Raw genomic sequence first — 13924 nt, forward strand, 5'->3', positions numbered from 1 at the left:
TGAACAAGTAGATGAATAATTCGTTTTCTACCACTTGTCCTTAATAATGTTGACAAAATAATAAAATGGAAAATGACACGATATGTTACTGCATATGTCAGCAGCTAAATTTGGAGCCTTTGTTAGTTTACTTACTACTAAAAGACAAGTTGTCTTGTATGTTCACTATGTTATTTAAAGACAAACTTGCAATAAGAAACATATGTTTAATGTACCCTAAGATTTTTTGTTAAAATAAAGCCAATAATGCCATTTGTTGTGGTCCCCTTTATTTATAATAAAGTATCAAAGTACCGAAAAGTATCGAAATACATTTTGGTACCGGTACAGGTACCAAAATATTGGTATCGGGACAACACTAATGTACATATGTATACATATATGTATATATGTGTGTGTGTTTACTTTGTATGCAGTCGGCTTTCGGCTCCTGGCCAAATTCTTTTAACCCAATGTGGCCCATCAATCAAAACGTTTGACACCCCTGGTCTAGACCGTTTGTTCACTATAGGATATGTTAGGATGAATGATATTTTTGTTTACACACCAGAAAGTCAGTACAGATATATTTGTTTACATGTCGTATCTACTTCTTTAGCCAGCAAACTAATGGATAATAATTCAGCTGTTACTAACAGGCAGCGCGCACAACTCATTTGAAACTAGAGATGACTACATTTCATTGTTAGATAGACTTGGTCGGACATGCATTGTTAATTATAGAGATGTCCCGATCAACATTTTTAGCCTCCGATCCCGATCCGATTTTCTTCCCTCAGATCTGATCTAAGTCCTGATCTAATACTGTAAATTGACAATAGATTATAGAAGTGAAAATGTTTTATAACAAGTAACTAAAGCAAACACAGTAATACATTAGAGATGTCCGATAATATCGGACTGCTGATATTATCGGCCGATAAATGCTTTAAAATGTAATATCGGAAATTATCGGTATCGGTTTCAAATAGTAACATTTATGACTTTTTAAAAGGCCGCTGTGTACACGGACGTAGGGAGAAGTAGAGAGCGCCAATAAACCTTAAAGGCACTGCCTTTGCGTGCCGGCCCAATCACATAATATCTACGGCTTTTCACACACACAAGTGAATGCAAGCCATACTTGGTCAACAGCCATACAGGTCACACTGAGGGTAGCCGTATAAACAACTTTAACACTGTTACAAATTTGCGCCACACGGTGAACCCACATCAACCAAGAATGACAAACACATTTGGGGAGAATATCCGCACCGTAACACAACATAAACACAACAGAACAAATACCCAGAACCCCTTGCAGCACTAACTCTTCCGGGGCGCTACCCACCGCTACCCCCTACGCCCTCCACCTCAACCCCCCCCCAACCCCGCCCACCTCAGGGAGAGCATGTCCCAAATTCCAAGCTGCTGTTTTGAGGCATGTTCAAAAAAATAATGCACTTTGTGACTTCAATAATAAATATGGCAGTGCCATGTTGGCATTTTTTTCCATAACTTGAGTTGATTTATTTTGGAAAACCTTGTTACATTGTTTAATGCATCCAGCGGGGCATCACAACAAAATTAGGCATAATAATGTGTTAATTCCACCACTGTATATATCGGTATCGGTTGATATCGGAATCGGTAATTAAGAGTTGGACAATATCGGATATCTGCAAAAAAGCCATTATCCGACATCTCTACAATACATTTTTATGAACTTCATAGTATTAGTAGAATTTACTAATATTGTTGTTCTATTACATTTGTGTTATTGAATACTACATTTTTTATTTTTTTTTACAAAATAAGTTGCTGGTGCACAATAAAGCAAAAACTACTATTGACTCCCATTTAAATAATTTGGGTTTTGCTCTCAAAGCCTTCCTGTATCCAGGCACCTACTCTATAACTTTGTAAACAATAACTAAAACCCCCCCAAAAAAGATTTTGTAATAATAACAAGAAAAAATCGATTTAATCACAGATACTATACAAAGTATCAATGGTATCAGCATCTGGATCCATCACCCCTACTTTACATGGTCGCTTGCTTGGTGTGTTTGTAGTATGCTTAGCAATTCACTTTCCTATAGTTGGAAGAAACTTAGTTTATTTTCCACCATGGTGGTGAGGATTAGTATCTTAGAAGCGGCTTTGCATTGTGGATAGACGATGCGTTCGTTGCAGCTTCCTCTCAAATTTCCGGTGTTTGATCAAGACACGCACCCTCCAGGAGTTAACGCAATTCCTGCATATGTGCAACAAGGAATAGGGAAATGTCATTGTGTCTCGTAAAGCATACATCCCTATTAAAGGAATCTTTATCGCGAGTACAATCTTTATGTAAAAATCCAAAATGTTTATTTTGTTGTTTGTTATTATTACCCTATTTTTCGGAGTATAAATCGCTTCGGAGTATAAGTCGCTCCGGCCTGAAATGCGTAATAAAGAAGGAAAAAAAACATGTATAAGTCGTACTGGAGTATAAGTCGCATGTTTTGGGGAAATGTATTTGATAAAAGCCAACACCAAGAATAGACATTTGAAAGGCAATTTAAAATGTCTAAAGAATAGTGAACAACAGGCTGAATAAGTGTACGTTATATGAGGCATAAATAACCAACTGCTATGTTAACGTAACATATTATGGTAAGAGTCATTCAAATAACTATAACATATAGAACATGCTATACGTTTACCAAACAATCTGTCACTCCTAATCGCTAAATCCCATGAAATATTATACGTCTAGTCTCTTTTTTTTTTTTTTTTTTTTTTTTTTTTTTTTTTTATAATGTCCTGCCCAGCTTCTCGGGCAAATCATATAGCAGATGTAGATGCCCATATCGGCTGTTCAGATTTACTTTACAAAAGAGAAGTGTAGGATACTTCTCTTGTTGCCTTACTTGTATTTTGACTTTATTAAATGTATTTATATTATCATTTGGTGCAGCCGGGCCGGAGCAGGAGGGGATAGAAAGAGAGAAAAAGGAAGACAGAGGGGGGAATTGTGGGGACAAGAGGGGGATTAGACAGAGAGACAAAAACAACAACAGCAAACACAACAACAACAACAACAGAGCAACATCAGCAAATACGACATGTACAAATATGATGGTAAAAGTAATAGCAAATAAGCAGTTAGCGAAAATTAAAAAAAAAAAAAAAATACAGAAATGACAATGAGCATTATTACACTAAAAATGGAGCAATATGAATACCAATAGAAATAGTGCTATTGATAATAAACAATACCAGTACTTTACCTTTATTATCAACAATACAATTGTTCAAATGCAACAATACATATACGTAATGATAACTTGAGATACGAAAGAATGCAGAAAAATGGAGGGGAAGAAAGAGAAGCAACCTTAACCTTGTAGATTGTTATAGTAACAATAGGTTAAGCTTTGTCAGTGTGCCATGTGTTATACCCAGTTTACCCTAGGGCAACAACGTTAATATATGTTTGATGAAACGTGATTATGTGCATGAGTGTATGTGTGCATATGTACTTGTATATGTACAGTATGTGTATGTGTGCTTGTACAGTGAATGTATATGTACAGTATGTGTATATGTGTGTACAGCGAATGTATATGTACAGTATGTGTATACAGTATGTGTGTTTGAACAGTGAATGTATATGTACAGTATGTGTAAATGTGTGTTTGTACAGTGAATGTATATGTACAGTATATGTATGTGTGTGTTTGTACAGTGAATGTATGTGTAGTATGTGTGTGTTTGTACAGTGAATGTATATGTACAGTATGTGTATATGTATGTTTTTACAGTGAATGTATATGTACAGTATGTGTATACAGTATGTTTGTATAATGAATGTGCGTGTGGATGTACGAACTTTGAGTGTGTAAATATGTACTGTATTTATTTGTATATGTATGTGGGAGCGTAGGTACCTATGTATGTCTGTATGTATGTGTGTGAGTATATGTGAATTTGCATGTACAATACATTTGACTCCCAGTGTGTGCGGGAGCCAGAGTATGGCCCCAGCCTCCCCGAGAACCCATCTCACAAACAGTAGGTGTGGTGCCCAGGGAACCAGGGGCCACCGCCCCCACGCAGCCAAGACGGACAGCGACAGGAACCCCAGAGCCTGGCCCACCGTGCCGCCCACAAGGGCCAGCAGCAGGCCGCAGACAGACGCACCCGGCAGAGGACAAGGCACGAGAAAAACAGGGGGAAGCCAGACCCCAAGCCAGCGAGAGACCACACCCCACACGGACAGAAAGGCGGGACGCCCCGCCCGAGGGGCCCGGAGACCCCCCGCAACCGGACGGGAAGACCGCCCCCGCCCCACCGGCAACAGGGCCCCCACGAGCCCCCCCCCACCCCCGCAGAGCGCGGCGAGGCCAGCCCACGGCCACCCCACCCAAGCCGGCCGCCACAGGACCACCCAGCACGGGGCCACAGGAACCACCCACCCCACCCGCAGGGACCCCAACGATGGAGATGGAACAACCAGCAACCGCCCCGCCGAGTCCACCCCCCCCCGAGGTAGGGGAATAAATAAATAAAATAAATAAATACATAATAATAATAATAATAATATTAATAAAATATATTTTTTTTAAAAAGGGGGGGGAAAATAAATAAATAAATAATTAAATCTATTTATAAAAATAAATAAATAAATAAATAAATAAAAAAAGAATTAAAAGAAGATCACAGACATGCTGACACACAAGGTCGCTACCCCAACAACTGGCTGACTCGCAGCACCTCGGAATACCCCGCAGCACCAAGCCACCACAGTAGATGCGGGGACCAGACCCAGCAGGCCCCAACCAAGACGGCCACCCGGAAGGGATGGACGGCGGGACCCAGGAGCTCCAGACACGCAGTCCGGATGCAGTAGCCTGAGGCGCCGACCCCCACCCGACAGGCAGGCCCAGAACGTACCCCCAGAAATATACATACATATATATATACATACACATAAACATACACATGTACACATACACACACATACACATGCATACACATACACATATATATACATACATACATACATACATACATACATACACACATACACATACATATACACAGTTTGTCAGCCCCGACAACCACCACGCGCGCGCGCTGCCACCAGTCACAACATCAGCCACCCCCCTGCACCAGACCCAGCAGCCACGGGCGCCCACACCACAAACAAACGGCAGCAGAAACAGCAGCCACAACACCCACAGACAGCCAGCACCACCCAATCAAATCAAAGCGATCAAAAAATAAACCGCGACCGGCAACCACACGCCAACAGGATCACAGATACCAGCCAGCGCCAGCCCGCCAGCAAGCCCAAACGCCAACACGCAAACAAGAGACACCAACACCCCCCCCCCCCGCCAAAAGACCCCACCACCCCAACCCAAACCCGCACAAACACACCACCGCCCAAACAACCGAGACACAGTATCCAGACCAGACACGGGCGCCGCGCCGCCACCACATCAGGTCGCCAACAGAGACCCCACAGCGCAAGGTCGGGCCACACGGGCACGGACCCCACCCAACAGGAAGCGAGACCCGCGCGACGCCACACACAAATAAAAAATAAAATAAAATAAATAAATATATATATATACATATATACATACACATACACATACATACATACATACACACATACACATATATATATATATATATATATATATATATATACATATATATACATACACATACATACACATTAAAAAAAAAAAAAATAATAATAATAATAAATTAATAAAAGCCTGGCAGGCCACCAGAACGCAGTCCCCGGAATCCGCGCCGGCCGACGAGGCAATGAGGGGTGCGCCGAACCCCAACCCCCCCACATGCATGTGTACAAGGCCCCCAGAGTGTCTATTGTGTAGTTAAAATTAGGAGGTCAGCCATTACAGCCGACCTCCAGTCCCTATTGATGCGTGTACTGTAGCGTGAGTGAGATATGTATGCTTGTGGGAACTAATAATGCGATTAAAATTGGGGGACATCAAGGTCTTGGTGGGTCCCAACCAAGCCGAGCCCTCCAAATCCTAAGTGTCTAATATGCAGCTAAGATTGAGGGATGGCCGAGCAGGGGACAAGACAGGAGGACCGGAGCCCCATAGGAGGCATCCTCAACCCCCCGCCATGCCTCCCCGCAGGACAATCCCCCAAAGTCCTGTATTTGTGTGACTGTGTGTGCTATAAGTAGGAGGAGTAGAGGGCCCGGACATCCCCCCCCCAGTCCATGCGGCCGACAACCAGGAACTACGGCCAGGAAGCCGCCCCCCCCACGGCCCGTGACCCACACCAGACCACTTTAGCGTGACGTCACGCGAGCCCACCCCCCGCCAAACAAAGCCAGCCCCCGCCCGCCCCAACCCAACCCCGCAGAGCCCATACCAGCAACCAAACGCAGAAAAACTGCACAGCCCCATGCCCAATGCAAACACCGCATCCCGGCCATCCACACAGCAACGCACCCATACGAGTTCCGGCCAGGGGATGGTGCCCCCCAACTGGGGAAGAAGTCAATGCACCCCGTCCGCACGCCAGCCCCCAAACCAGCCGTCAAGCCAACGCCAGCCATCCCCCACAACCCCACAAGCGCACAGATACCAGCCACAGTCCCCCAACCACTCCAACCCAACACAGCGACGCCAACCGCCGGCAGTACCACAGCAACCATCACCACCACCGCCCGTCCGCAGTACAAACACCCGCGGCCGCCGAAACCTGAAACAAAAAAAAGCGACCTACCCCGTAAACCACAACAACGCACACCCCCAGCTACCACAGAGGCCGCCAACCCACCTACCCCAACTCATCCACATACAGGCCAATCGATCCACCGGACATCCACACCCATACACACACCTACACATACATACACACATACATACACACATACACATATACATACATATATGTATATACACATACATACACATACACACATGCATGCATATACACATACACACACACACACACATATATACACCTACATACATATACATATGCACACATATACACACACATACATACACCAAAACAAAACAAAAACAAAAACAAAAAATATAAAAAATAAAAATAAAAATAATAAATAAAATAAAATAAACCCTTTAAATAAAATAAAATAAAAATAAACATGAGGCCTGGTTGCCAACAGTGTCCAGCGCCACCAAACCCCGCAGCCACACCCGCACGTCCAGGCCCCCCCGCCCACCACCCACCAGGCACCCCATCCGGCAAAAAGCCATAAGGGCCCAGCCCCGCACCCACAGCCGGCATGCCATGGCATCTCTGCAGGCCTGGTGCCGCGATCAGCAATGCACACCGGGGCAGCGACACACACACATGTACCTACATACATACACACAGATTCCACCATACATACATACAAATGTACACACACACACACACACACACACACACACACACACACACACACACACACACACACACACACACACACGCACCTATATATACATGTATATAATTTAACAGAATAAATAAAATTTATTAAATAGATAATTAAAAAATATATATATATAAGTATATATATAAATAAAATTAATAAATAAATAAGGGCAGAGTAAAACACAGGAGGGAGACCCCCGCAGGGCAGTCGGGCAGCACCGCCGGGGCCCCAACAAGGGAGGAAAGCAGCCCCCCCAACCCGGCACCAGGCAGGCACGCACAGCCGCAGCGTAGGGCGACCCCGGGCAGACCCCGCCCCGCGCCCCAGGGGAAGGAGGAAGCCCACGGACACCCGAAGCCAGAGGGGCACGAGCCGACCCCCGCCCGACAGCGGCAAGGCCCCGGCCCCACGGGCGCAACCCCCCGCCCAACCACCCACGAGAGGGGCAGCCCCCCACCCAACCCAAGGCGGCCACCCCCAACAGCTCCACCCGCACCCCAACCCCCGCCCAGGCACCCCCATCCACCCCCAGCCCCCAGACCACCCACGGATCGGCCCGCCAGGCCGGCACCAGGGAACACACCCCAGGCCCACCCGACCCCGCGGCACACGGCCCCCCCGGCACCCACGACCCCCCACCCACGGAGCAAGACCCCCGGGACAGAGCCCCAGCCCCGGCCCCCATGGGAATCAGGTCAGGAAATCAATTAGCGGTGCCCAAAGAGATCTGAATTCTGTCAGTTGTTGTTTTGATTCAGCAGACATTCTTTCCATAACTACATAATCTAATAAAATGTTTTTGTAAAGGTTTATACATAAATTATTTTTTGATTTCCAATTCATGAGAATAGTTTTCTTGGCGATGCCTATTGCATTTATAAGGAGGTATGTTTTGTTTATATCAAAGTCAGTTGCGGAGAGATCACCCAACAGGCAGAGTGCGGGGGAGATGGGAATAGGAATCTCTAACGCTAATGATAGGTTCTCGCACACTCCAAGCCAAAAGTTACTCACGGGAGCACAGGACCACATTGAGTGTTAGTAGTTATCTACCTTATTATCTGAGCAGTGTACACAAATGTTAGAGTCGGCTAAACCCATTTTATACATTCTTAGACCGGTGTAATGTATTCTGTAAAGTATTTTGAGCTGAATCAGTCGTAAATTTGGATTCTTAATCAAACGAGAAGTATTGAGGCATATTTGTTTCCAGAATTCTGGGTCAAGGCTTGTGGATACGTCTGAGTGCCATTTGGAAGTTGGGATACTTATTGTGTTATCTATTTTTGATAAGAGAGCATATAATTTGGATAAAGCTTTGGGGGCAGATGTTTTGAAGAATTTAACGGTCGTAGGATTACTTTCCCATGTTGTTTTGTTGAATCTTGCGCTAATTACAGATTTGATTTGTATATATTCTAGGAATTTATTAGGATTGATTGCATATTGTGTTATTAAACTTTTAAAAGAGATAAAACTGTTTGCATTGATGATATCCCCAAGACATCTGACTCCTTTATCATACCATGTTGGAAAGTTCAATGGCTTCTTGTTTAAAAGAAAATCAGGATTATTCCAAATAGGCGTAAATTGACAGGGAGTGAGCGGGGATCCAGTTATTTTCAAAAACTCCCACCAAGCTGTTAAGGTAGTGCGTATATTAATACTTTTGAAGCAGTTGTGTTTTCGGAGAATTTGGCTAATAAAGGGCAAGTTAGAAATTGGGATCTCCTGGCTAAGTGATTGTTCAATCTCTAACCATAAACTATCTAATAAAGTGGGATTGGTCCATTTTAGTATATATTGTAGTTTATTTGCAAGGAAGTAATATGAAAAGTTTGGGAGTTCTAGACCCCCGTATTCTTTTGGTTTTTGTAAAGTTTTAAGGCTGATTCGTGCTGGTTTACTCTTCCAAAGAAACTGATTGATGTGTGAGTCTAGTGATTTAAACCAGATTTGAGAAGGTTTGGTTGGAATCATTGAAAAGAGATAATTAACCCTAGGCAAGACCATCATTTTCACGGTAGAAACCCTTCCCATAAGTGAGATTGGCAGTGCTTTCCAACGCGCCAGATCATCCTCAATCAATTTTAAGATTGGGGAGTAATTCAAGCGATTCAGATCTGACAATGTGGAGGAAATATTGATTCCCAGGTATTTAATGTTCCCTTTATGCAGTGGAATCGATGAGGTGCTCTGGAAGTCAAAATTTATTGGTAACACAGTAGATTTGGACCAGTTGATTGAGTAATCTGAAATAGAACTGAATTTATTGATAAGTGAGATTGTATCTTGAAGAGAAGAATGTGGATTTTGTAAGAAAAGTAATACATCATCAGCATAAAGGCTTATTTTATGATGAACGGTTGCGGTATGGATGCCTTTAATATTTGCATGCTGTCGAATTGCGGTTGCAAGAGGTTCAATAAATATAGCAAACAGTGACGGAGAAAGTGGACACCCTTGCCTTGTGCCCCTCATAAGATTAAACCTTGGGGAGATTTGGCTATTCGTTCTAACCGAGGCTGTAGGGAAACTATATAGGACCTTGATCCATTCTATAAATGAGTCTCCAAATCCAAATTTCTGTAGAGTAGCTAAAAGAAAATTCCAATTCACTCTATCAAATGCTTTTTCAGCATCTAATGAAACAACAGCTGTTTTTAAATTATGAATAACAGAATAGTCTATCACATTGAGTAGACGGCGAACATTGTTGGACGATTGTCTCTCTTTGATGAAACCTGTTTGATCAGGATGTACTATATATGGAGTGACTTTTTCTAATCTTTGAGCTAATACTTTGCAGATAATTTTAAGATCAGCATTAATCAGGGAGATTGGCCGGTAACTGGATGGAAGTGTTGGGTCTTTATCAGGTTATATATACGTCTAGTCTCTTACGTCAATGACAATAATATTATTGGATATTTTACGCTAATGTGTTAATAATTTCACACATAAGTCGCTCCTGAGTATAAGTTGCACCCCCGGCCAAACTATGAAAAAACTGCGACTTATAGTCCGAAAAATACGATAATAGGATCTGAGAGTTTGTATCTAAATGTTCTGAACTCCTATTTCCACTCCAGGGTCGTACTGAGCATTATCATGCTAAACGCGTGGAAGTAGCCCAGTTTCCTATAGCGCTTGTTTCTCGCATGCCAGTCTTGTCAATGGCAAACTCTCCTCTGATGGATGCAAACTACGAGGAGAAGTCTGGATTTCTGCTTTCATCCAAAAAAGTCGGAGGACCTTTGTCCTAAAAACAAATATTCTGCTGCTAATAGCAAAACATCTGCCAGCCATGACCTGGTAACAAAGACCAGAATGTTCTGGTAAGCCTGTGGATGACCATGTTTTGAATTAGCACTGGCTGGTTTCATGTTGAGGCATCACTTCCTGTGTGTGTGTGTGTGTGTGTGTGTGTGTGTGTGTGTGTGTGTGTGTGTGTGTGTGTGTGTGTGTGTGTGTGTGTGTGTGTGTGTGTGTGTGTGTGTGTGTGTGTGTGTGTGTGTGTGTGTGTGTGTGTGTGTGTGTGTGTGTGTGTGTGTGTGTGTGTGTGTGTGTGTGTGTGTGTGTGTGTGTGCTTTCGTGGATGCCAGTGCATGATGGGAGAATGGTAACTTCTAACATGGTGGAGAACATGAGGTGTTTGGTTGGCTTTATGCCACCTGTCATGTTGCATTTAGTCAGATTAGTCTCCTGCTGCTATGTGCGTGTGTGCGTGTGTGTGTGTGCGTGTGTGTTGAATGTTCCCAACATGAACATCATTTCATCATTTAACTTTACCCGCTACACCTGTGTTAGCTCGAGTCTCATTATCCTACAATGACGTCTTATATATTGATAAACAATTCAATAGCCTACTGTATTTTTCGGAGTATAAGTCGCTCCGGAGTATAAGTCGCACCGGCCGAAAATGCATAATAAAGAAGGAAAAAAACATATCTAAGTCGCACTGGAGATAAGTCGCATTTTGGGGGGAAATGTATTTGATAAAAGCCAACACCAAGAATAGACATTTGAAAGGCAATTTAAAATAAATGAAGAATAGTGAACAACAGGCTGAATAAGTGTACGTTATATGAGGCATAAATAACCAACTGGTATGTTAACGTAACATATTATGGTAAGAGTCATTCAAATAACTATAACATATAGAACATGCTATACGTTTACCAAACAATCTGTCACTTAATCGCTAAATCCCATGAAATCTTATACGTCTAGTCTCTTACGTGAATGACATCAATAATATTGTTTGATATTTTACGCTAATGTGTTAATAATTTCACATATAAGTCACTCCTGAGTATAAGTCGCACCCCCGGCCAAACTATGAAAAAAACTGCGACTTATAGTCCGAAAAATATACGGTATATCAGGGGTGTCAAACTCATTTTAGCTCAGGGGCCGCATGGAGGAAAATCTGTGCACACGCGGGCCGGACTATTAAAATCATGGCATTAAAAATAAAAAAGACAACTTCAGATTGTTTTCTTTGTCTTACTTTGGCCAAAATAGAACAAACACCTTCTGAAAATATTACAATAGAAATATGGAAACAAATGAAGGAAAGAAGAAAGTGAATGAATGTTTATAACTGAATACATATGCATAAAAATGTGCTTTCTTTTGTATTATTTTTTTTAAATAAATTAAGTAACGTTTATGACCACCTTTTTCCAAAACACAATATAGAATATGAGCTATAACAGGATAATGCATACATTTATCATTTGTTTTCTAAATAGTTACAAAAAAGTGGACCCCAAAAATTTACTGTGGGACCCCATTTTTATGACTTGATGGAGTCCCTGGGACCCCATCTTGAAAAATTGAACACCGATGGAGTATTGGTGCGTGCAAAACAGCAGCAGGCGGCTGTGGCCTACGGGCCGGTTCTAATACTAATCAAATATCATCCTGGGGGCCATAGATGATTCATTCAAGGCCGCCTTGATTTTGACACCCCTGGCCTATATGAAGCTAGAGATGGCCAAAGTTTATGTCTTAATGTTGCATTTTTTTATTTTAAATATTTATTCTGGATTGAAATGTGAAAGGTTTCAGGTGTCAAATATTAAAGTTATCCTAAAACGTTTAAAAGGTTTGCTCGTGGGAGCTCACTACTTCAATGCTAAGTTCCCCACAGGGCTGCAATATATGTGTGGTGGTGGGTAGATGCAGTCGCTGTCTAATACCGTATTTTTCGGACTATAAGTCACAGTTTTTTTCATAGTTTGGCCGGAGGTGCGACTTATACTCAGGAGCGACTTATGTGTGAAATTATTAACACATTACCATAAAATATCAAATAATATTATTTAGCTCATTCACGTAAGAGCCTAGATCAGTGGTTCTTAACCTGGGTTGGATGGAACCCTTGGGGTTCGGTGAGTCGGCCTCAGGGGTTCGGCGGAGGTCAAGACACACCCGATTCATCGTGTAAATACAAACTTCTCCCTATCGGCGTATTACGGATACGGCAACAGCTGACTGGTTTGCAGGTGTGTCATTTGTTGTGAGTTTATGCACTGTGTTGGCTTTGTTCTTTGAACAAGGTGATGTTCATGCACGCTTCATTTTATGCACCAGTAAATAAACATGGTAACACTTTAGTATGGGGAACATATTCACCATTAATTAGTTGCTTATTAACATGCAAATTAGTAACATATTGGCTCTTAACTAATTATTATTAAGTACTTATAAATGCCTTATTCGGCATGGCCTTATTATAACACTAACTCTCTAACCCTGGCCCTAACCCTAACCAAATAACTCTAAATTAAATCTTTGTTACTTAGAATATGTTCCCCTAGTGTCCAAATAACTCTAAATTAAGTCTTTGTTACTTTGAATATGTTCCGCTTACTAAAGTGTTTCCAAAAACATGTAACTTTGACTAGAATTTGAAAAAAATAAACATTTTATTTTTCACTAAAGAAGGGTTCGGTGAATGCGCATATGAAACTGGTGGGGTTCGGTACCTCCAACAAGGTTAAGAACCACTGGACTAGACGTATAAGATTTCATGGGATTTAGCGATTAGGAGTGACAGATTGTTTGGTAAACGTATAGCATGTTCTATATGTTATAGTTATTTGAATGACTCTTACCATAATATGTTACGTTAACATAGCAGTTGGTTATTTATGCCTCATATAACGTACACTTATTCAGCCTGTTGTTCACTATTCTTTAGACATTTTAAATTGCCTTTCAAATGTCTATTCTTGGTGTTGGCTTTTATCAAATAAATGTCCCCAAAAAATGCGACTTATACTCCAGTGCGACTTATATATGTTTTTTTCCTTCTTTATTATGCATTTTCGGCCGGTGCGACTTATACTCCGGAGCGACTTATACTCTGAAAAATACGGGTAGTTCCCATGGTGGAGCGACTTATGTGTGAAATGATTAACACATTAGTGTAAAATATCAAATAATATTATTGATGTCATTCACGTAAGAGACTAGACGTATAATATTTCATGGGATTTAGCG

General features: G+C 42.2%; 1 protein-coding gene across 1 annotated transcript in view; it reads left to right on the top strand.

Annotated features, from left to right (window-relative positions):
- Positions 1–13924, top strand: part of twsg1a (twisted gastrulation BMP signaling modulator 1a) — a 47590-nt gene that overhangs the window by 13086 nt on the left and 20580 nt on the right. The window lies entirely within an intron of this gene.

The sequence above is a fragment of the Entelurus aequoreus genome, linkage group LG16 (genome assembly GCF_033978785.1).
Source record: "Entelurus aequoreus isolate RoL-2023_Sb linkage group LG16, RoL_Eaeq_v1.1, whole genome shotgun sequence".
In the NCBI taxonomy this organism is placed as follows: domain Eukaryota; kingdom Metazoa; phylum Chordata; class Actinopteri; order Syngnathiformes; family Syngnathidae; genus Entelurus; species Entelurus aequoreus.